The sequence below is a fragment of the Pinus tabuliformis genome, chromosome 7 (assembly GCF_031772625.1).
Source record: "Pinus tabuliformis cultivar Carrire ecotype Pingquan chromosome 7, CPIR1, whole genome shotgun sequence".
NCBI lineage: Eukaryota > Viridiplantae > Streptophyta > Pinopsida > Pinales > Pinaceae > Pinus > Pinus tabuliformis.
Genome location: NC_142293.1, coordinates 818359019 through 818383383, shown reverse-complemented (window position 1 = coordinate 818383383; position 24365 = coordinate 818359019). Strand labels below are relative to the sequence as shown.

The window sequence follows — 24365 nt, the reverse complement described above, 5'->3', positions numbered from 1 at the left end:
CTGAAAACGCATTAGCACTCATAACTCCCACAGAGTCACAGGGGAATTGGAGAAAGGTTGAGAAGAAAAAAAGGAGGAAAGCCTGACTTTTCCCCAACTATACAAATATTTTGCATATACCAGTTTATTCATGAAATCCATACACCTTGCGTGGTGTGCAAGGATCTATGCATCATTAGAGTAGCATTTTTGATAATCTGTTAATCAGCATATGCCAAGAGGCATCTACAACATGTAATTTTTCAATCATTAATGAAAGATTACGATTTTTCCAGTGGAAAAAAAAAAACGAAAAAACTCTCGAGCGAATGAACATCATAAGCCCAGTGTCTATGTGATTTCAAGAAGTTTTCACTGAAGTTGATGTGACTTTAAACGTTGTGATGGTGAGGAGGCATTATGCATTATAAATGCTCAATCTAAATGCCAGTCTGTATATTGATGTGATTTCTGTATTTTTTGGTTAGTTAATAGAGGTAATGGGCACATTAACAAAGACAATGCACAATAACATGTTTAACTTGATAGCCAATCAAGTTCAACATAAATAGATTAAATTATTTAAAAAAAATCATATATTTCAATGTGTAATGTTATACTATAGAATTTTTTGCAATTTTTTTGGTCAAACCCAAACTAATAGGGGTTTGACCAAAAACCCAATGCAATATCTGTTGCCTTGCGGCACGGATAATAATATCACGAACTTTTAATCCAAGATAGTGGTGTTACAAAACTTATGGTGATTATCCAAATTCGTTATATAAAGTATATCTAATCATTGTTGAGTGGTAGTCATGTTATGCAATCATTTTGCAAGTCTAGTGGGACTGTTTTTTTTTAGAGTTGAAGACTTGACTCAGAGCTTGATAATTGCAATTAAGTCATCGAAATTTATACATCAATTTAGTGAAAGAATCTACAGGGATTGCATTGACTATATTTATTATCTATCTAAAACTTGTTGACTCCCACTGACTATTAATTCCTCACTATCTCACATCAAGAACTCCTCGTCATGTGAACATTGAGGGATGATGTCTTGATTTTATAAGACATCCCCTTAATCATGACCTATACTTTAACTTGCCTGCTGGTCTCTGTCTTAGCTAGGCTTACAACAGTAAATAAAAAATTGATAACAAAGCTTTCATTTTTCCTTCTTGCTAAAGGGTCCATGCTTGTTCATTTGTTGGTGTAGTTTCATCTTCAACTTTCTTGCTTTCCTTATGAGCTCCTTCAAATGCTCTTTTCTTATGTACTTAACATCATAAACCTCTTCCAGATTAGGATGCAAGGCAACATCTTAAACAATGAAAACAAGGTAATCCAATTCATGCTCTTCTAACTTTCCATGAGAAGGAGCCTTATAAAGTATGCAACCAAGTGGCACAAACTGACTGATTGGATCATCTTCTACAACAATGCCTAGTTCATCATACAACTTCCTTTGGGTTGCATTTCTGACCTCTATATTTTTCTCCTCAATGAGCTAAGACTCCCTATAGAGAGGATGGGTGCAATAAGTATTTTTCCATACTAAAGGGAATGTTACATTTGTTGCACAACATCGTTGAAGAAGCAATTTATATTGTGTATTGAATAGAAACACACTGAAAGCTCTATGCAATAGATTCTCTGAATCTATTTTCTCCATCAACTGACAATTGTATTTTGAGTCATGGCTAATGACATGATCCTCTTCATCCACCAAAATGCACTCATCTCCGAACATGAATGACCTTTAAACAACATCCATGGTCATATCCTTCATTGTCACAATGATCTTAGAAGTAAATCCAATCAAATTTCTAACAATTGGGTTTTGGGAGAAGCAAGTTCTGCCCTCACTGATTACAGGAGCATGTGGAATATATTGCACCTCCTGATATTCATGCTCATCAATAAAACCATTTTTTTATCGAATAATTCTTCTGAATAAAAAATACTACCTGAATCAAATTACCCGACCTAAAAATACTTCCTAATAGAGGAATATCACAAATATCAATGTAAAAAATGCTCGAGAAAATATTTATCCCACTCATTGAACTGATTCCCGACCTAAAAATACTTCCTAATAGAGGAATATCACTGACCGAACCTGCATTCCAATGTGGCCACTTACACCACCAGAACAACTCAATAACACAAAGGATGCATTTCAACGTGGCTACTTACACAACAAAAACAACTCAACAAAGAAAAGGAGACATGAAATGCTTCACACATTCCACTGCAGCTGCTCCTTTACACTCCATATTGGATTCAACATATCGATGCCTTCATCCACGCACTTCAGCTCAACCGACACTACAGTCGAAAGAGACCCATCACAAGGCTCACTACGCCTCTTATAAACCATAAACTAAACCTCAGTCAACTACAGAATGCACCCGCAACTTCGTTCCAACACCACAGTGCCTTCTCCACATGCGTGGCTCAAACAGGCTGGAAGCAAGCTTCCCACAACTCAACCAAAGGATTTAAATGCTCCTCAAGAATGTTCCACATACGGACAGACACTCATCTCTTGCACGTTGCCCATAGGTCTATTCCATGCAGGCTGTGGCAGAGTAGAATTGAAACTGCCACCAGGTTAGGCCGATTGGAACATACCTCTCTACAGTCTCAACACGACGAACACAAATCGAAGACGGACCATCAATCCTTCTCCAGAGCACACAACTGTTCTCTAGGTGCACAGGTTAGTGATTAGGCACTGTCACACACCTCTCCAGTCAACTTCGTCAACAGATGGTCCACTACTCTTCCAAAGTCGCAATACAATACATAGGCCAGGTCTCTTCTGGATACATAGACTTTCGGCTCACCAGGTTTCAATTAGGCTCAAACCTCGCACAACACTCCATGACTTGTCCAACATCAAGACAATTATAAGTTTTTATACCACAACTCTAGCAGTAATACACATGCTCAACTCGAGCGTTACTGCACTTATTTCTTTCACACATCACTTCTGAACAACGACCAGATAGGTAGTTGATCGGCTTTCGTACGCCTCTTCCACTGTCACTCTGTAACACAACTCAACGCTGAGACATGCAACACACATCAAATGTAAAAAATAAACTTCTCTTACTCTTTCACAACTCGATTCCACACATGCCGGGCTCACTCACACCAACTCCACACGCCCTTGGCTTATTGCAATAGCCTCACCGCTCACTATATCACTTCCAGAATCTGAAATTATACCCTCCAGACCTTGCAAGGCACTACCTCGCAACCAGGATGGGTCGTCGTTGCTGCCACTAATGAACTCTTACACATTCAATTCGGTGGCACTCTCATTAAAGTAGGTTCATGCCCAAACACTCACAACAACTACACCCTCGGCTAACAACAACAACCACACGATGATCCGCTCATAGATCATAGAAAGGTTTGGCCTCCACCGACAATGACCTTCACTTGTATCACACAGAATTGGCAATTTAATATTCCATCAATGCAAGAGCTCCTGCAAGAGCTCCTCCACATAAGCTTGACAACATTAGACAATGTCGCTCAATGCAAGCTCTTCAGCGACTAACAATCGACTCTCAGTGATGGTGCTCTCCAACAAAGCAGGACATGGGCAATGAATCTGTTGCTAGCTCAATCTCTGCATAACATGATCTCTACACAATGAGCTCTCTCACAACTCTTCACACCATCGAGCCCACAAATCTTCATACCACTGAGCCTACAACTCTCGCTCTGATACCATTTTACAACTCTCGCTCTGATACCATTTTAGAGTTGATGACTCAACTCAGAGCTTGATAATTTTATTTCAATCATTGAAATTTATACATCAATTCGACCGGAGAATCTACAGGGATTACACCAGCTATATTTATTATCTACCCAAACCTTGCCAACTCCCCGACTCCCGCCGACTATTAACTCGTCGCCGACTGACACCAACAACTCACTGTCATATGAATAGGGACAGACGACTTCATGATTAATATTCTAACATTTTTATCTGTTTTTGAGACAAAATTATAAGGATCAAATGTATTCAAATCCATTATATATATTCAACTAGATTGATTAAATTTAATAGGATTAAGTACATAAGTAAATAGTCTTTGGAACTCATTTTATCTATTTTGAGACAAAATAAATGACTTATAAGGATGAAATGTATTCAAATCCATTATATATATTCAACTATATTTAATATGATTAAATTTAATAGGATTAAGTACACAAATAAATAATCTTATTTGTTATAAGATAATTAAAATAAAAACATGTTATTTATTCACGAAATTTGTAAAGAAGAATAATTAGGTATTGACATTATCTTAATATAATGTATTCATATCATTTTTTATATATTAGTTAACAATTTGTAAAATGTAAAATCAATATATGTTTTATATTAACAATTTGTAAATTGTAAAATTAATATATGTCTTATACTCTTTTAATAATAAGTAAATATATTATTATTATTATCCAAATTTGTGTACGAGACTTTCTTGTTTGTGGAACAAAGGATCCACCTACGCCTAAGAATTTTACTGATAAGTCTACGAAGGCATACATACTCAATCTCCCTCTGGTTTTGAACGTGTGACCTCTTAGAAGGAAACACATTCTCTTAACCATTAGGCTCACTCAAGTTGGGCTCACTCAAGTTGTATTTATCCAATTTTAGGGTCACAACCAAGCCATACACACCCCCTTTTTTGTGGGAGAAGGACCCACCTCCACGCATCGGTTTGACTGCTAAGTCTACGAAGGCATACATACTCTACCCCCTTCCGTTTTGAACCTTTGACCTCTTAACTATGTAATGTTGTAAAAAAATCTTCACATGATTAAGAATTTCAAGTAAAAAAAACAATGGAAAGAGATTTAGCTATAATTTTTTTTGTTTGTTTTTGTTTAGGTTTTCTATTTAATTTTTTTGTTTTTTTTTTTTTGTTTTATTTTTTTTTTAATTCAATTTTTCATATACCTTTTCACCAATATAAAATTTTAATTATTTTTCTGATCTTTTTAAATTAATATATATATATATATATATATATATATATAATACAAAATTCATTAGTTAATAGATAAATATTTATACTCAAAACATAATTAATACAAAATCTACTCGAATAATATTTACATTTTCTAAAAACTAATAATATAAAGAAATCATTATCAAACAAAACCGTCACAAATATAAATTATAAAATCTATATATGGCAATTTTAAACAATACTACATCCATATTTTAAAGAAAAAAAGCATGCTAATTGTTAGTACATTGGTGTTGGTTTCAAATATATATTTTAAAGAAAAAGAAACATACTAATTGTTGGTACATTGGTGATGGTTTCAAATAGACATTATTTCGATTTTTTGTTGGGTACATTAGTAAAGAGCGGGTAACATTGATGTATATTTTCTTCACGAGTTTGGACTGTGTTTAATACACTCCCAGCTATAGTGACAAAAAGCTCAGTGATTCTACAAATTGGTGGAGTCTTGTGAGGATAAAATTTACAACATTTGGGTTACTATAGATGCTGCATAAGAAATAAGTTAATTAATGTTCTATCCAATGCATTTTATATACGTAACACATTCACTGGACGACGTGGATCATGTTTAACGAATCCGTTAAATAATGATCTACATCATGCATTTATTCATTAATAATCAACGAATTTAGGTAAAATAAAATTAAAATTCTGCATTTAATAAAGACCAAGTAAATTCTGGAATGATGAATATTTCTTAATAATGTTGGATAATTTCAAGTCTCATTTAATAAGTTGCTTAGATTTCTACAATCATACCAAAATGTTATTATTTATCTGTTAAAATGGGAGCTGAATGACTAGGTAGATTACAATTAATACTAATCAAATCACTTTTGTTTGAAAACATATATATATACACACATTGGTTGACTCGTGAATATAATGATATTTATTTATCCTAATTGTATAACATTATTTATTTATCTTATTTTCGCTCTTCGGTGTACCTTACATATAATTGACTTTTCCCTACTTGAAGGAGACCTCTCCTCACAATGAACTATTAGAAAAATTAGAGAGATGGGCAGAGAGAATAATTAGACACACAAATCACACACATTGTTTTATTGATCACATGAGATATAAATATAAAGGTCATATCACAATTACTTCGACACATCTAGATTATGAGTCCAACTGATCTCTAATTCATAACATAGAAATCAACAGCATCTAGACTGATGCTTGGGAACTCACAACGACAACTCACAACAACACATGGAAGTATTACTTCCAACACCCTCCTTTAATTCGTACATGAAAAACACATATTACAAAAAAAAAGATAATTTGTTTCACTGTTCTTGATCAACACTCACATCCACTCCGGAATCTCGCAAACACTGCTCTTTCACTACCACATCTTCGAGATGTCACTTGGCATCCATTTAAAATGTAACTGCATCTGATAAATGTTGATTAACATTGCAAGATAAAAACTATTCGAAACTCGGCTCGTCGGGGATTCCGCGATAAGAGCCATCAAGTAATGAACCATCTTATCGACCAACCACCATCTATCAAATATTTCACTTTCGGCTATCTGTCACTTGCTAGGATCGAGGTATGGATTCCGAATGTGTTCAAAACTTGATCAAACAACTTGACCTTTCTAACGCACAATAATTGATGTTTCGGACATCGGGGCTTCTAGTTTAAGAACCACGAACCCTTTTTATAACCAATAAAAACACAAACACCAACAAGAACTATCATAATTTATTTTTTTCTTACACAATATCCAAACCCAAAAAAAAGAAACTCAAATATACCAATCAAACTTAAACAAGCTGACGATGCCAATAATTTTTAAGTTATGACTCATAAAAAACAGTCTCAATCCTAATGGTTGTGAGCCTTGCTGACGCAGAGGAAGTTGTGGTGGAAGATATTCCTTAGGCGGCCAAATCTGGTTGTGGTAGTCGGAAAGTTGGTCGGATCTGGCTGTGGCAGCGACACTATAGACTTGTTGTGTATTGGAGGTCTTCAAGCCTTGACCTTTCTAACACACAATAATTGATGTTTCGGACATCGGGGCTTCCAGTTTAAGAACCACAAACCCTTTTTATAACCAATAAAAACACAAACACCAACAGGAACTATCATACTTTTTTTTTCTTACATAAAATCCAAACCCAAAAAAAAGAAACTCAAATATACCAATCAAACATCAACAAGCTGACGATGCCAATAATTTCTAAATTATGATTCATAACTAATAGTCTCAATCCTAATGGTTGTGAGCCTTGCTGGCGCAGAGGAAGTTGTGGTGGAAGATATTCCTTAGGTGGCCAAATCTGGTTGTGGTAGTTGGAAAGTTGGTCGGATCTCACTGTGGCAGTGACACTATAGACTTGTTGTGTATTGGAGGTCTTCATGCTAGAGGAGGCTTTGGATGACATTCTAGAGAATCTAATTCAGGAAGACAACGATGCTTGAAGGAGCTACTGATCTGGATCTCTCTCTTTTGCTAGCAGCGTCTTTCCATAGTAGCCTAATTTTAGATCTCATGCTCCACGATCATGCCTTTACCACCAAACCTATAGAGCATATTGCAATGATTCTTATGCGGAGGCCTTTTTTCTTTTCATTGTCCACAAATATTGCTACAATGATCTCAAGTCTTTGAAAACTCTATAGATTGATCGATCTGGTAGGGTTTTTACCCCTAGCATCAACCCCAATTGAACTTGGATTTCTTACACCCCGGAACAAAGCTAACAATGCACTTCTCGGTCTTGAACCTCTCCCTTAGCAAGTGTTTGATATTACAAAAGCATAATATTAACTAAGTGGCCGCTGCATTCATTTACTGTATTGGGGTTCTGATGGGATCATAATATTACATGGCTCCAATAATAATAATGTGCAGAGAATGGGAATTGATACTTAGATCGGATTGGTAAAGAGATAAAGAAACCCGAGCCCCGACTCTGAAAGCTTCTCTGAGGAGAATAGGAAACAGAGTTGGAGAAGAGTCACAAATATCACAATTGGAAAGATATTATTTGTTATGTGTGCTCTATACGTGTATGTATATCATTGAATCAGTTGTACACATCTCCACTTCCATTCTTTCTTATACTCAATATGCACACGCGGATTTGATTGTAGCTCTCGATTAAAGTAATATTGAATGTGAAGATTCCAGCGGCAACATCATATTGTTTATGACAGATCTTGATAATGCATCACACAACGAATTTAAAACAAATAAATCTCACAAAACTAGATTACAGGGGCTTTAACAATCCAGATCTGACCTCTCAGATTTAAGCTTTATGGCTCTGATACCATGTTAGAAAAATTGAGAGAGTGAGATCAGAGAGAGATTCATACACAACACAAATCACACTCATTGTTTTATTGATCACAAGATATACAAATATAAAGGACATAACACACTAACTTCGACACATCTAGATTATGACTCCAACTCATCTCCAACTCATAACATAGAAATCAACAGCTTCTAGACTGATGCTTGGGAACTCACAACAACACATGGAAGCATTACTTCCAACATGAACATTTCCATAATCTTTTTATCTTATGCCAGTTCATGTTTGATTATATCCTATGTAAGTTCACATTTTATCTTTATTATAGATTGTTTTTAGGAAAATATATTCTCTTTGTTTGTAATATTAATATTAATGTGGTTAATGTTTGAGTAATATGGAATATGTTTAAGGTTAATATATTTAATAGCGGGTAAACCAGATATATTAATAATATATGACTTAGTAGAAATCAAGATGTTATGTGGGTGGGGGCCTTACTATGCTAGTGTTATCACAACGAGTTAAACATGTTCCGTAGAATTGAACTCATGTGCATTTTTAATTTTTTTCCAAACTAAGCACTAAATTGATATATGATACATGTTGTTTATAGGACAACCTACAAGCATCTCTACAATGAATTGACTATTTAAATTTATGAGAGATATCCATATCCCACCCACTTTAAATTTGAATGTATGGCATCTTGCAAAGAAGTACATATTCTTCACCATTATACATCATTCATAGCAAATCATTTTCATAATTTCTCTATCTTATGGACATTCACATTTCTACTATACTCTATATATTAAAGCAAGAGCCAAGGTGTCATGTGAGTGGGGCCCCTACTCTTCGAACCTTATCATGACAGGACGAACATATTCCTTGAACTTGAAGCCCTATGAATTTTTAAATTGTCAAACTAAACAAAAAAATTGATATATAAAGCCCTTTGTTTATAAGAAAATGAATATGCCTTTACACAATAATTTGACTATTTAAATTTGTGAAAAATATACATACCTACCCACTATAAATATAAATATATAACCTATCACAAAAAAAATACATATTCTTAATCATTATAAACTATTCATATACAACATTTTCGTAATTCATTTATCTTATACACATTCACATTTCAAACATACATTTCTACCCGCATTTCTATACTCTCGTTATCTTATATCCGTTCACATTTTTACTGCAATGTCTTTGTAACAAAACATTTCCATACTCTTTTGTCTTACTAAGATTCACATTTCTATACGCTCGTTATCTTATATACGTTCACATTTTTACTGCAATGTATTTGTAACAAAACATTTCCATACTCTTTTGTCTTACTAAGGTTCACATTTCTAGCATAAATGAATTATTTATAGCTAATAATTTGTATCATTTTTTGGGTTTTATATTCACATTCATATTTGTGCTATAAATTGTCTATTAAGAAAATGATATATATTAATAATTTTAATAAAATAATTAATATAATATAAATATTTTTATTATATATTTTATAGTAAATAATAATATATATTAATAAGCATATTTAATATTATATTAATTAATAATATATTAATAATTTTAATAAAATAATTAATATAATATAAATATTTTTACTATATTTTTTTTTATAGTAAATAATAATATATATTAATAAGCATAGTTAATATTATATTAATTAGTAGAAATAGTAATTGGGGTTCATTAATTAATATAGTATTAGTGATATATTAAGATGTTCTAATTTCATATTTATGTGACGATTAATTTTTTAAAAATCAATATATTAGTTATAAAAGAATATTTGAATCCATTATCATTAATTTCATTATAGTATTTATCGAAATTCAAACTAGATAAAGAAGATAATAATCACTCTTCTCAATTGCCCATAATAAATTGAATATATATATATCTGGGGTAACTTATAATAGTTATATAAATTTATATAGATTATTAAAATATTATTAAATATGATATAATATTATAAAATTATATTTTTATAATTAAGAATAATAAATTTTAAATTTAGATCATTTAATTTTTATAAAATGATATATATTTTTAGTATTAATCGAAGTAGACATAATTCAATAAACATAAAGGTGTGTGTCAATTGAGGTTATCCCGAGTGGTTGGGAGCAAGGAATAGAAACTTTCCCCACACAGGCTCAATTACAACAAGTGACATGGAATATGCTGATAGTGTTGACAATATACATATGTTTCTCATATGGAATATACAATATTGTACTTGTGAAAATCTGGGCATGTGTGTGCGTGTTAGTTATTGTTCTTTTAATATTTATATGTTCATCAAGGGTTATTTTGGGTTGTAACATTTCTTAATGGTTATTTCAAAATGTGGCATTCATCTTGCAGTGTTAATGTTTATGTTGCAATGCAATATTCATTAATGTGATCTCACATTATGATATTCATTAAAGGTTTTATTGGATTGGGGCATTCATTACATGTGATGTCATATTGTGGCATTTGTAGAAATTAATGTGTAGATTCAATACTGCTCATGAAATTTTCTAAATCACAAGACTTGAAGCTACTCTACTCATCTACGGAAGTTAATTCACCATCAAAAGAAAGAATCATAGACATGCAAAAGGAAACATCACACATGCACAAAGATTTATCTAGGGGAAAGAAACTGCTCAAAACCCCTTACTATCTATATTGCATTAATCATAGAATAGAGAAGAAATAAAATGCTTGCTCAAGCCTGAGCACACTCTACAAGTGTATAGTCTATCCCTCTTCTTGGCTGACTGAACTTGGCCCAATACCTAGCCAATTTCAAGCCTTCCCAAGCTCCTATATCCTTGCGTTGTTCCCTTGGGAAATTGCCCCTATTTTATAGGAATTTCATACCAAGGAATTGCACAATAGACTTAGGTCACTCTCTGACTGCATGCACCATCTGTACACATGGGAATATGCTACAACTGATAGTACACTGCCTTGGAATCTCCATCTGAAATGGGTAACTCGAATTCTATGCATGCAACAATTATTTTGGGTTGATTGATCAATTAATTGGTTGATCATTGAGTTTGGCTGAAGTTCCACTTCCACAAATTGACCTCCACAAGTTCTTCTGACAGTTAGAATTAGTTAAATTGATTTTAACTCAAATTAACTGAAATAGATTGCTAAAAATTAGCAATCAATCATGTAGAATGAAACTCAAGCTTCTCCAAATCAAATTTACTGAGTTAACTAAGTGACAATAGACATGTCACTTCAGTTAATTACCTCCAAGTATTCTATTGAAATAGAAATTCAAATTTTAATCTAGTTTGACCAAGGAAAAGTCAAACTAAAAATTGTGTGACCAAAGAATTACATCCAAATTTCTAATTGAGAGGCTGAACAACAAAAAATTTTGGGTGTGAGTGAGCACATAATAAATACCTTGATAACGCTTCAATGGAATAATCTCCTTATCTCCTTGAGCACCTTGCTATGTACCTCCAAATCCTCTATGAGTCTGCTCTATGTGAATCGTCCTGTGCGAGTCAAGTATGCACTTTAGTCTCTCGCTTGGCAACCACTATAACCAAATGCAACAATAAATTCATCTACAGTTTAATTGTTGTTTGCTAAAACTACAAACGAAAACTCATTAATATACAAACTAAACTTATTAAATTTACGTGCCATTTAAAAATGGGATCAATTGGAGACGCAAGAGAAATGAGCTCCTTTAAGGAGGAATGAAATCATGTTTCTAAAAAAAAATTGTTTCAAGAAACCATCCGTTTATGGAGAAACTAGTTTTGTAGATTGAGAAATGAAAACGATCGAGGAAAACATAGTTTTCCATGTTGTTCCATTTTCCATATGTTTTCTTTTGGAAACAAAGGATCTCGATTTGTTTCTAGTAACATAGACTAGGTATATGCTCATCTCTATATAAATAGGCTTGCATAACCACCATAGGAATATGCTCCCCTCTCTCACTATATAGTAGGATTTTGTAGCCTAAATTAATCCACTCCCTCTGTATATAATAGGCTTCCATAGCCTAAAATAAATCCACTCCCTCACTATAAAATATGATTCCATAGCCTTTTAGAGGGGATCCTCTCCCATTATATTAAATTTCCATAACCTAGAAAAATAAGAGGGATCATGTCCTTTAAGACTGTTTCATTCAATATACACATAAAACAACACCTTTTTAACTACAAAATTGATTTTTGGGGCTTGAACTTAAGTCGATTACAAATTTTGAGAATATTTTAGAATTTGACAAATAGGAGTGAGGTCAATTGTTTGACATTGTTTTATATCCTAGATTCCAATATATTATCAAAATTTGCAATCGAGATAACGATGACCATTTTTAGGTACTCACGTATTACTCTGTTTATATTTTCCTCACTCATATTTCCACTATTGTTCCTTGTATAGTTTCCATGGTTACATTGCTCCATTTGGCCCATTTTTCTTTACCTTCAAAATTGGTACTCCTTCATCATACAATGTGTCATACAAACAATCCTTCTTCTCATCTCTCGTCTATTTCTACCTTCCTTGAGAATTGACTTTGTTAAATTCGCCCCTTCATCCACACCCAAAGATTCAAAAGTTCCTAATACAATTTTCAGTAGTCTTTGAGATTCTTGGATAGGATCCCCTTTTCATATATACTTGGTCTTGATGAGATTATTAACCTTTCTCAATAATGATGCATGGCTTCCCTAATTTGGTCTCCTAATTAAGACTCCATACCTTTATTGGATTTTGGTATGCTTCTCTTGGTTATGATAGAGTCAACTATTTTAAGGCTATTAGCTCCTTAAGCCTTCTAACCACATTACAAGATGAGAATCATTCTATGTATAGGGTTGTTAAATGTAGTTAGGTTGGCTCCAAACTCATGGCTTATTGCATCCAAGTATATCCTTTCCCACCATCGATCTCAGTAGTCCAACCAATGGTTCCCCTTGGTCAAACACTGCAATCTCATCCTCTCTAGCCTTTATCTCTATTCCCTATGTTAGCTATTTCCATGCCACTAAAACACACTTACCCTCTTCATAGTCCAATAAACATTATCACACACCTATTTCTTCCCAAAAAAAAAAAAAATACATTGGGAACCTGAACCTTTAATTTCTATAGATTTACTCAATTATAGACCATATAATCCCATAATGACTCAATGCATCATGCATTTTGTCTCCATTTTACAAACCCATTGTATGTTGATATTGTGGACTAAGGAGCATCTTTTTCTAGTTTTGATTCTTCTTTCTTGATTATATTCTAACTATTCAACAATCTTAGCCATGCAAATCCTTTGAAGGTTCTGCATGAGTTAAATGTGGATGATATTGCAATGACTTATATGGTTTGCAACTTAGCATCTGGGACATAGATTGGTATATTTGTCATTGGTGGATGTCACATGATGTGATGTGATGGTGTGTGTACCGAACCATTTGTTGAGTAACCAATTCATTCAAATACAAATGAGTTGAATAACATGTCTTCCATGATCCCTGATCCCATTGATTAAGCAGACACCACTAAGGATGGCCATAGTCACAGTGTGGCACATTTCATCTTGTTGACATGATTATTGTGAGTATGCCGCTCTGCACACATACCACCTTAACTGTGTGGAGCAAGCAATGTTATGTCCACAATGAGGGCATCTATGGTGAAATCGTTCTGCAAGTCAGTTTGATAGTGTTTGAAGATCTGCTTGAATGTGTGAAAAGGGAACATTGCTCTCTTCTTTGACTTGATCAAAATATCTACACATAAAGGTAGCAATCATGATCAAGCACTTAGAATACTCTTTGGGATGCATTCTTTCCAATATTGGCCTGCAATGTTGAGTTTTTACTTTGATTTTGAAATGGTTCATATGTTGTACTTCATGGCTCCTAAGATCTCCAGATTTCTGGTCTTTGATTGCTCTTAATAAAGTTCATTGTCAATGGGGCATTGGGCAAAGTGGATGTTTTATATTCACTATGGTTTAAGATGAACAAACAAAGATGTTCTGCAAATTAAATCACAAATGGAACACTGATGGAGCATCTTTGTAGCTAAAGGGAGGAGGACTTAGATCTCTTTAAGAACATGATTAAAGATGTTTTCCATCTAGACATTGTGCCTTTTAGCAAACTAATTTCTAGCCTTAACAAGGAGACTATTGAAACATTAATTCCAATTGTTAGAAGCAAAAATGTGATGTAACAAAGCTATTCAACATATTATTACACTAAGATTGTAGTTGCAGTTGTAGATTCTATATCTTGATTTAAGCTCCGATACCAATTTGTTGGTAAGAGAGCTCTGATACCAATTTGTTGGTAAGATAGAGGAGACAAAACAAATAATTCACACACAAATCATACGAGCTGCTGCTCTTCTATTGATCACACAAAACTTGATTCTTACAATGAACCCGATGAAAGGCATTTAAGCGTTACCAACTAGCGACCGGCCTAAAATATCTTAACATACATATACACTTAACTTAGTTAACTCACGCTTTAAATATAGACTGCACTTAACTCTTTATCCATCACTCAACTTGACTCAACGCTCAACACTCAACACTTAGTTAAAATTGACTCTCTAAATTTAACTAACTCCACATACTAGAGTAATTACATTTTCTAACATATTATTACACTACGATCGTAGTTGTTCGCAGAAGCAAATCCTACCAGCACTCGGCAACGTCAATCAATTACTTTTCTACGGTTTTCATTGCAGTAGCGAAGTTGTAGAAATTTGTGTCAGATGAACCACCTTCCTTAACTGCAGCAATCACACTCTCCCTCAAGTTCATCACTCTTCTCTTCATCTCTGCACCTTCCTCGCCCATCACTGCTCTCTCCACATCCCTCTTAATCTTATTCCTGTCGATTATTGATGTTCCACTCTCAGTAGATGCAGTGTTTTCCTTAAGCAAAGACAAGCCAATTTTCCAGACATGGACTATATAACTTTGGTTCAGAAACTAATTTGCAAAATAAGGCCAGCATAACATTGGCACCCCTATGGTGATGCTCTCCAACGTTGAATTCCATCCACAATGTGTCAGAAAACAAGCAATGGAAGGATGAGAAAGTACCCTCAACTGCAGACACCATAACACCAGACAGCCTCGCTGGCTCCGTTTGTTGAAATTGTAATTTCAACCGCTGCAACAGTTGAACCGTGCAACATTTAATTCCCAAAAACAGCTAGACTTCATCGCACCGCCTTTCATCGGTTGGTGGTATTTTCCGGAGGGGACGCGATAAAACATAGGGCTGACACGTGTCCACAGTACTTTTCAAAAAACCACTTTTTATCGGGAGGTAACATTTGTTTGGTTTGATCGAGCGATAGTCGTTGGATTAAAATGAAGGTGTGAAGCCGTTGATTGAAGTCAAAGATGCATACAGGCCTGAACATGGAGTTCGCGTGAAATTTTTGTTTTGACCGCCGGTTCTGTCAGCAAAGAAAATAAATGAAATTTAATGGTGATTGGCAGATTGTAGGTAGAAGTTTTAATTATATTGTTTTTTTTACTTATGGAAGTATGGCGTAGTAAACACATGTAAGTTTTTTTATTTTTGTTGCATATGTAATGTAATTTTTAGCTAGTTGTTTTTATTATTCGTGCATGTCATGTGAGGGAAGCACGGAGTGAAACACACAGCAGTGTGAACATAGAAGAACAGAGGCAGCGGTGAATTTTTTTTTTGTGGAGCACATGCATTGAAATGCATAGCAATGAGATGTAATGTGAAGAATGGATATGTAAAAGAAATTTTTCTTTACAACAGTAAATGTAAGATTTTGTTTTTACACAGTAGTGAATGTAATTTTCTGTAGTTGAACTCTGTTTTTACAGCAGTGAATGTAAAAGAGATTTTTACACACAGCAATGTAAAATCTCAGGAGGAGACAAAGTAATTTTTGTTGAAATGTTCTTGGTGAATCCCTCTAAGAGAGAGGAAGAAATTTGTAACTGAAGCTGTCTCTGATTAATGAATACAAAGCTTTTGTGGGTGTGTGTAATACTCTGTTCTCAGAAAATAATTTGTTTATAGCTTCTCTGTGTTAAGATCCTGTGCAAAAACAGAGCATCATTCTCTGTTCAGTCATTTTGTTTTGGAATTTACCAAAAAATTCCCAACAATGGTATCAGAGCTTATCCAGGCTCTTTAAAGGTGTCAAAGAAGCTAAAGGAAGGATTCTTGCTGTAGCAGCTTCTCCAGTAGAGTGAAGACTCAGTCAAGAAAGGATCTAGGTATTTCTCAGATTAGTTTTTTGTGTTGCTGAAGAAACAGTCAGTTACTTTAAATACACAGTCAAGAATTTGAAGCATAGTTTAGAGTGCAAGGAATGGCTAACTCCAACACCAGCACTAGTATGGGTATTTTTAATACTCAGCTCCAACAGTTTAATGGGAAAAACTATGACTATTGGGCAATAACCATGAGAGCCTTGTTTGCCTCACAAGATCTATGGGAACTTGTTGAATATGGATTTGAAGAACCAACAGATGAAGAAGAGTTTAATAAATTGACGCAGGCAGAGAAAGATTTGTTGAAGAGCAATAATAAGAAGGATTCAAAAGCCCTCGTATTTTTATATCAAGCAGTGCATGAGAGTGTGTTTCCAAGGATAGCAGCAGCCAAGACATCCAAAGAAGCATGGCAAACCCTCAAGACAGCCTATCAAGGCATGGAGAAAATGAAGACAACAAAACTACAGTTGCTGAGGAGATATTTTGAGAACATGTGCATGGAGGAGTCAGATAATATTGACTCATTCTTCACACATGTGATTGGTCTGGTCACACAGATAAGGACTCATGGAGAAGTTCTTGAAGAAAGGAGGATTGTGGAGAAACTATTGAGGATCCTACCCTCAAAGTTTGATGTGATTGTCACCACCATAGAAGAGACAAAGGATCTCTCAAACATTTCAGTTGATGAACTTCATGCATCACTGATAACACATGAGCAGAGATTGAGTAGAAATGAAAACTCATCCCTAGAGCAAGCCTTAAAGACCCAGATGTCCTTTGGAAGAGGAAGAGGTCAAGGCAGAGGAAACAAGAGAGGAAGAGGCAGAAGCCAAAACAGAGGTGGAAGGAACAGTCCAGCAAATGCTCAAGGAAGAGGCAGCAATCCAAATCAGAACCAAGGCCAAGGCAGTAGTCAACAAAGTGGACAACATCATGCTCAAGGACAAAGGTATGAAAAATCCAATGTCCAATGTTATTATTGTAAAAAATATGGGCATTATGCAAATGAATGTAGGAAGAAGCAACATGATATGAATAATAGATCTAGTGCAAATATCACTAGAGAAAATATCAGCCAAGATAATGTGCTTTTAGCTTGTAACATGGCTGAAATAAACAGTGATGATATATGGTTTCTAGACTCTGGTTGCAGCAACCATATGACAGGAAACATAGCCCTGTTTTCTGCTTTAGATCAAAATGTGAAATCACAAGTCACACTTGGGACTGATAGTAAAATTTCTGTTATGGGAAAAGGAGAAGTAAAAATATTTACAAAGAAAGGTGAAAAGAAAAGCATAGTAGATGTCTATTATGTTCCTGGAATGAAATGTAACCTCTTGAGTATTGGACAGCTTGTTCAAAAGGGGTGCAATGTCTTCTTTGAGAATGATGTATGCACCATCATGGATAGAGTACCCAGCAAAAGATGTATTGTTGAAGTGAAGATGACAAGGAACAAGATGTTCCCTCTCAGAATAAGGGCAGATTTGAAAAATAAAGAAGTAATTGCAGTAGTTACCCAAGAGGCTTTCCAAAACGTACCAAAGGATGAAAATTGGTTGTGGCACTTGAGATTTGGACATCTGAATTTTGGAGGTCTTAACTTGTTGAGTAGAAAAGCAATGGTAAGAGGATTACCATTGATAGAGAAACCGGACAACCTTTGTGAAGGTTGTATCTTGCGGAAACAACACAGAGAAAGTTTTCCATCAGGGAAAAGCATAAGGGCAAAAGAACCCTTAGAGATTGTCCACTCAGATTTATGTGGACCAATGCAAACTCCATCACTAGCAGGTAGCCAATATTTTCTAACATTCATTGATGATTTCACTAGAAAGACTTGGGTTTATTTTCTAAAGAACAAAAGTGAAGTGTTTGAAAATTTTCAAAATTTCAAAGAACTTGTAGAAGATGAAAGTGTGCTGCATATCAAAGTTTTGAGAACTGATAGAGGAGGTGAGTATATCTCCAAGGAATTCCTATGGTTTTGTAGAGAAAATGGAATTCATAAGAAATTTACAGCTAGGTACACCCCGCAACAAAATGGAGTTGCTGAAAGGAAGAACAGGACAATCATGGATATGGTGAGGAGTATGTTAAAGGCAAAGCATTTGCCAAATGATTATTGGGCTGAAGCTGTACATTGTGCAGTATACATTTTGAATAGGTGTCCTACAAAAGCAGTCATGAACAAAGTGTCGGAAGAAGCATGGAATTGGAGAAAGCAAGGAGTCACCCACATGGAAGATTTTGGTTGTGTGGCTGATGCACACATTCCAGATCAGCTAAGGAGGAAGTTGGACAGCAAAGGGGAGAAATGTATTTTCATTGGATACAGTGAGAAATCCAAAGCTTACAGGTTGTATATCCCATCTACCAAGAATTTTTTTGTGAGCAGAGATGTTGAATTCATTAAGGAGGAAGCTTGGGATGGAAGCATAGAGAAAACATTGAATGTTAAAAACTGTTTGTCTCATGATGAAAATGATGAGGAGATGGCTGAAATACATCCCCAAATAGCAGCGCCAACACAAGGACAGCATGAGACACCCTTGAGGAGAAATGAAAGTGCTTCTTCAAGCACACCACAAGGAGGAAATTCAAGTGCTTCTTCAATCACTTGCACACCAAATGAAAGAGGTAAGAAGTTCAGAAATTTAAGTGGCATTTATGATGAAGGTATGAATTCTTTGTTTGCTTTATATTGTCATGTTGATGACCCTATTCATTTTGAAGATGCAATTAAGGATAGGAAATGGATAGAAACTATGGATGAGGAGATTAATGCCATAGAAAGAAACAAGACATGGGATTTGGTTGAACTACCAAAAGGAAAAGAAGTCATTGGAGTTAAATGGGTCTACAAGACCAAGAGTAATGATGAAGGCAAAATAGAAAGACACAAGGCAAGGCTGGTTGCCAAAGGATACAAACAGCAGTATGGGAGAGACTATGAGGAAACTTTCGCACCGGTTGCTAGAATGGAAACCGTGAGAGCAGTGCTGTCCATAGCAGCACAAAACAAGTGGAAAGTTTACCAAATGGACGTGAAGTCAGCATTCCTAAATGGAGTGTTAAAGGAAGAGGTCTACATTGAACAACCTCTAGGCTATGAAAAGAAATTCCAAGAGCACAAAGTGTGCAGATTGAAGAAAGCTCTTTATGGGCTAAAGCAAGCACCAACAGCATGGTACAGTAGGATAGACTCCTATCTACTGGAAAATGAATTTTCAAAGTGTGAGGGAGAACCCACCCTCTACATCAAAGAAAAGGATGGTAAAATTTTAATTGTTGTGTTGTATGCTGATGATGTTATTTTCACAGGTAATGATGATCATCTTATTGAAAATTTCAAAACAATCATGAAAGAAGAATTTGAAATGACTGACATGGGTTTGCTGAGATACTTCTCAGGAATAAAAGTAGATCAAAATGAAAATGGAATTTTTATCTGATGCAGGAGTATCGAAACTGGCCAGCAAAGTGGAAAATTGTCGACATGTTGTGGCTTGACAAAGTGAATTTCATTTACTGTTGATTTTAGTATTACTATGAGAGTTGATTTCATAATCAATTTGTTATTATAATAAGTGAAATTGCTCCATTTAGTGATAAGATTTGTTAGGCGCATCAAAATATTTCTGTTAGAATTAATTTATGGAAGATTACCTTATCTATTTGTTAGAGTAATTAGTGGAAAATATATAGAGAAATTGTAACCAGCGAGGGGATTCTGTGTAGAAGAACTGGCCATGGAGCGATAGTTCAGAGAGTGAGAAGTTCGTGTGAGTTTTAATTGGATTGTATGTAGTAGAAGTTATTTTTATCATGTATGCAATTGGGTCCATAAATCTCGCCTTGGCACCGTGGAATCCACAACAGCATCGAAACAAATCCTTACCACCAGACATATTCGGTAACTATTATAACAGGAGTTAAAGAAGGGGCGATTCTGGTGGCAATTATTTGTAAACTGAAGATCTCTGACAGTTAATACCTTGGAGCGTATCAACGCCAATTCCTCGTGGGCAATCTTGGTTCAGATCGCATGAAATCTGATAAATTGTTATATATATATGTTATATATTTGTTTTGACCGCCGATTGTGGCAAATATAGTTGTGTTGGACCGGAATATCGGTCAATCGATATACACATATATCGAACCTGTATTAATGAGCTGGGGGAAGGCGAATATGTGTGTGAAAATAAAAATCCAACTGAAATATGGTTGGTATATGTATTCATTGGAAAATTGCGGTCAAAGGGGAATAGGGAGAGACCGGCAACGTTTTTTTTAAAAAAACATTTCACTGTCATATGTTTTTAAAAACAGTAATCTATGGTCTGCATTCTCGATGAAATGTAGAAGGAATTCTACAGATTAAAGGCGCATTTTGTAATTGTGTGTTATAGCCTTGAATTGGCTAGTCGGTCGATAGATAGTGATATTTTTTTAATGATTACATACTGAAACCTTTATATGCCTGAAGCTGTTTTAAAACAGCGTTTTAAGTTGTTCTTTTATTCAGATAATCATATCTGCGAATAAGGACCTGCGTTTTCAAATACAAAATGGACGGAAATGTTTTTTTGCTTTGTTTAAAACCAGTGGCTGTTATCTGATATATGATATAAAATAAATATATGGCTGCGCCCTATATGAAACAAGAAAGGAATCCAGTTCCTATGTTTGAGTTGAAACAGAATTTCTATTTTGGTATTCGGCATTTTAGAAGTGGATTGGATTGATTTGTATGCTTAAGATACAAGTGGAGTGCGCTCAGAGTTTCAGGTGCATTATTATCTCACAAGCAAAATATGTAAATGAAGTGTTGGAAAGATTTAATATGCAGGACAGCAAGGCAGCAATCACTCCCACAGTGATGGGATTAAAACTCAGCAAAGAGGACAACAGCAAGGATTTTGATCCTAGTTTGTACAAGAGCATAGTTGGCAGCCTCATGTATTTGACTGCAACTAGGCCAGATATATTGTTTGCTGTTAGTTTAATTTCCAGATTTATGGAGAGGCCAAAAGAAACACATTGGCAGGCAGCAAAAAGAATTCTGAGGTATGTTAAAGGTACCAAAAGGTTTGGCATTTTATATACTATCTCAGAATGTTGAGATTTAGTTGGATACACAGATAGTGATTGGGCTGGAAGTGTAGATGATCGGAAAAGCACATCTGGTTATATTTTTCACATGGGTTCAGGAGCTATTTCATGGGCTTCTAAAAAACAGCCTATTGTAGCATTGTCTACAACAGAGGTGGAATATGTGGCAGCTACAACAGCAACATGTCAAGCAGTTTGAATGAGAAGAATGTTAAGGAGCTTAGGCCAAGAGCAGGCAAAAGGAACAGTAATTTTTTGTGACAATAGCTCAGCTACTGCATTATCCAAGAATTCGGTGTTTCATAAGAGAACGAAACACATTGATACAAGGTTTCATTACATCAGGGAATTGGTAAGAAATGGAGAAATTGTTTTTAAACATTGCAGGACTCAAGAGCAGGTTGCAGACATTCTGACAAAGCCATTGGACCAGAAAAGTTTTTTATTTTTGAGGAAGTGTTTGGGCATGACTGATAACCCAGTAGTTGAAATTAAAGGGGAGTGTTGAAATTGTAATTTCAACCGCTGCAACAGTTGAATCGTGCAGCATTTAATTCTCGAAAACAGCCAGACTTCATCGCACCGCCTTTCATCGGTTGGTGGTATTCTCCAGAGGGGACGCGATAAAACATAGTGCTGATAGGCGTCCACAGTACTTTTCCAAAAACCACTTTTTATTGGGAGGTAACATTCGTTTGGTTTGATCGAGCGATAGCCATTCGATTAAAATGAAGGTTTGAAGTTGTTGATTGATGTCAAAGATGCATACAGGCCTTAACATGGAGTTCGAGTGAAATTTTTGTTTTGACCGCCGGTTCTGTCAGCAAAGAAATTAAATGAAATTTAATGGTGATTGGCAGATTGTAGGTAGAAGTTTTAATTATATTGTTTTTTTTTTACTTACGGAAGTATGGCGTAGTAAACACATGTAAGTTTTTTTATTTTGTTTCATATGTAATGTAATTTTTAGTTAGTTGTTTTTATTATTCGTGCATGTAATGTGAGGGAAGCGTGGAGTGAAACACACACCAGTGTGAACATAGAAGAACAGAGGCAACGGTGAATTTTTTTTTGTGGAGCACATGCATTGAAATGCATAGCAATGAAATGTAATGTGAAGAATGGATATGTAAAAGAAATTTTTCCTTACAGCAGTAAATGTAAGATTTTGTTTTTACACAGTAGTGAATGTAATTTTCTGTAGTTGAAGTCTGTTTTTACAACAGTGAATGTAAAAGAGATTTTTACACACAGCAGTGTAAAATCTCAGGAGGAGACAGAGTAATTTTTGTTGAAATGTTCTTGGTGAATCCCTCTGAGAGAGAGGAAGAAATTTGTAACTGAAGTTGTCCTTGATTAATGAATACAAAGATTTTGTGGGTGTGTGTAATACTCTGTTCTCAGAAAATAATTTGTTTGTAGCTTCCCTGTGTTAAGATCTTGTTTTGGAATTTACCAGAAAATTCCCAACACCGTTGGATGCGCTCCACAAACCCTAGAGGGAAGGCGGCCTCGCTACCTTGTACCAGATCAGGTTGCACAACCCAAAGAAATGGTCTTTCCGTGGCCTCCAACACAAGTGCAAGTTGTTGGAACTGCGTCTCGCTTAACACACTCAAGCTGCCAAATGAGATGTAGATCAAAGACTGCCTAGACTGCTTATCCAACCAATCCAAGCATTCGCCATCTTCAGCCCAAAATCCTGTTGTGATTTCCAATCGGAGTCCTGAGTTCGAATTGAGAAGGGAAGAAGGAACCAAGCGACCTATTGGACAGACTGAACCTCCATTCTCGACCACACTGTTGATGGCGGGGTCTTCCAGATGATGGAAGGAATTGCAGATGACCCAATCGATTTCCCACACTCTCTCCATGTGTCGATTTGTGAAGTGGAAAAATAATTCATGTTGAGAGTCATTGAAACCGGAAGCCCATGGAAGATGTGCAGAGTAGAGAGGTGGCATGGAGGGGAGGTATTTCACCATTTTAAAGTCCTTTGGAACTCCTACAGAGGCCTCAATTAATAAATACAATTTTGGCAATCAATTCATACACTATAATTACAAGGTTCATGAAATTAACATAATAATTAACTGTAAGCATACCATTTGAGGGAATGATTTGGGATGAAACAAGGGATGGAATATTAAAGAGCAGTGCATAGGTAGCAGTAAGAGATGTCCAAAGAGCGGCCCTTGGAATGTGGTGGCGTTGAGCAATCTCTAGTGCCTGTGACGCTATAATGTCTACTACCAGGCAGACACTTGAATCATTATCCTCCTCTTTGATTTGGTGAATGAGGTTATCAAGAAATGGGATAATCACGTTTTCCGTGACATCACATAGCTTGGCAAAGTCGGTGCGAGTATCATTGGAAGGAAGGCCATCGGGGACGACCACAGAGCCGATCATCGTGTGGTTACTCAAACTGGTTTTGTTAGCCTCTGGTATGCGAGAATGGTTATAATCTGTATTCACAAAACTGATAAAGAATCCCTCGTCCACAAGCTTGAGGGCCACTTGCATCATGGGATTTATGTGGCCTTGCGCAGGAAAAGGAACCAGAAGCGCATGGTGTCGCTGCTTGCTGCAATTGATATCCAT

At 35.4% G+C, this 24365-nt stretch overlaps 2 pseudogenes; both read right to left on the bottom strand.

The window, feature by feature from the left end:
* Positions 1-1150: 1150 nt before the first annotated feature.
* LOC149250113 (isopentenyl-diphosphate Delta-isomerase I pseudogene) lies at positions 1151-1735 on the bottom strand (annotated as a pseudogene).
* A 13348-nt stretch (positions 1736-15083) lies between these two features.
* On the bottom strand, positions 15084-24365 carry LOC149250112 (UDP-glycosyltransferase 83A1-like; annotated as a pseudogene).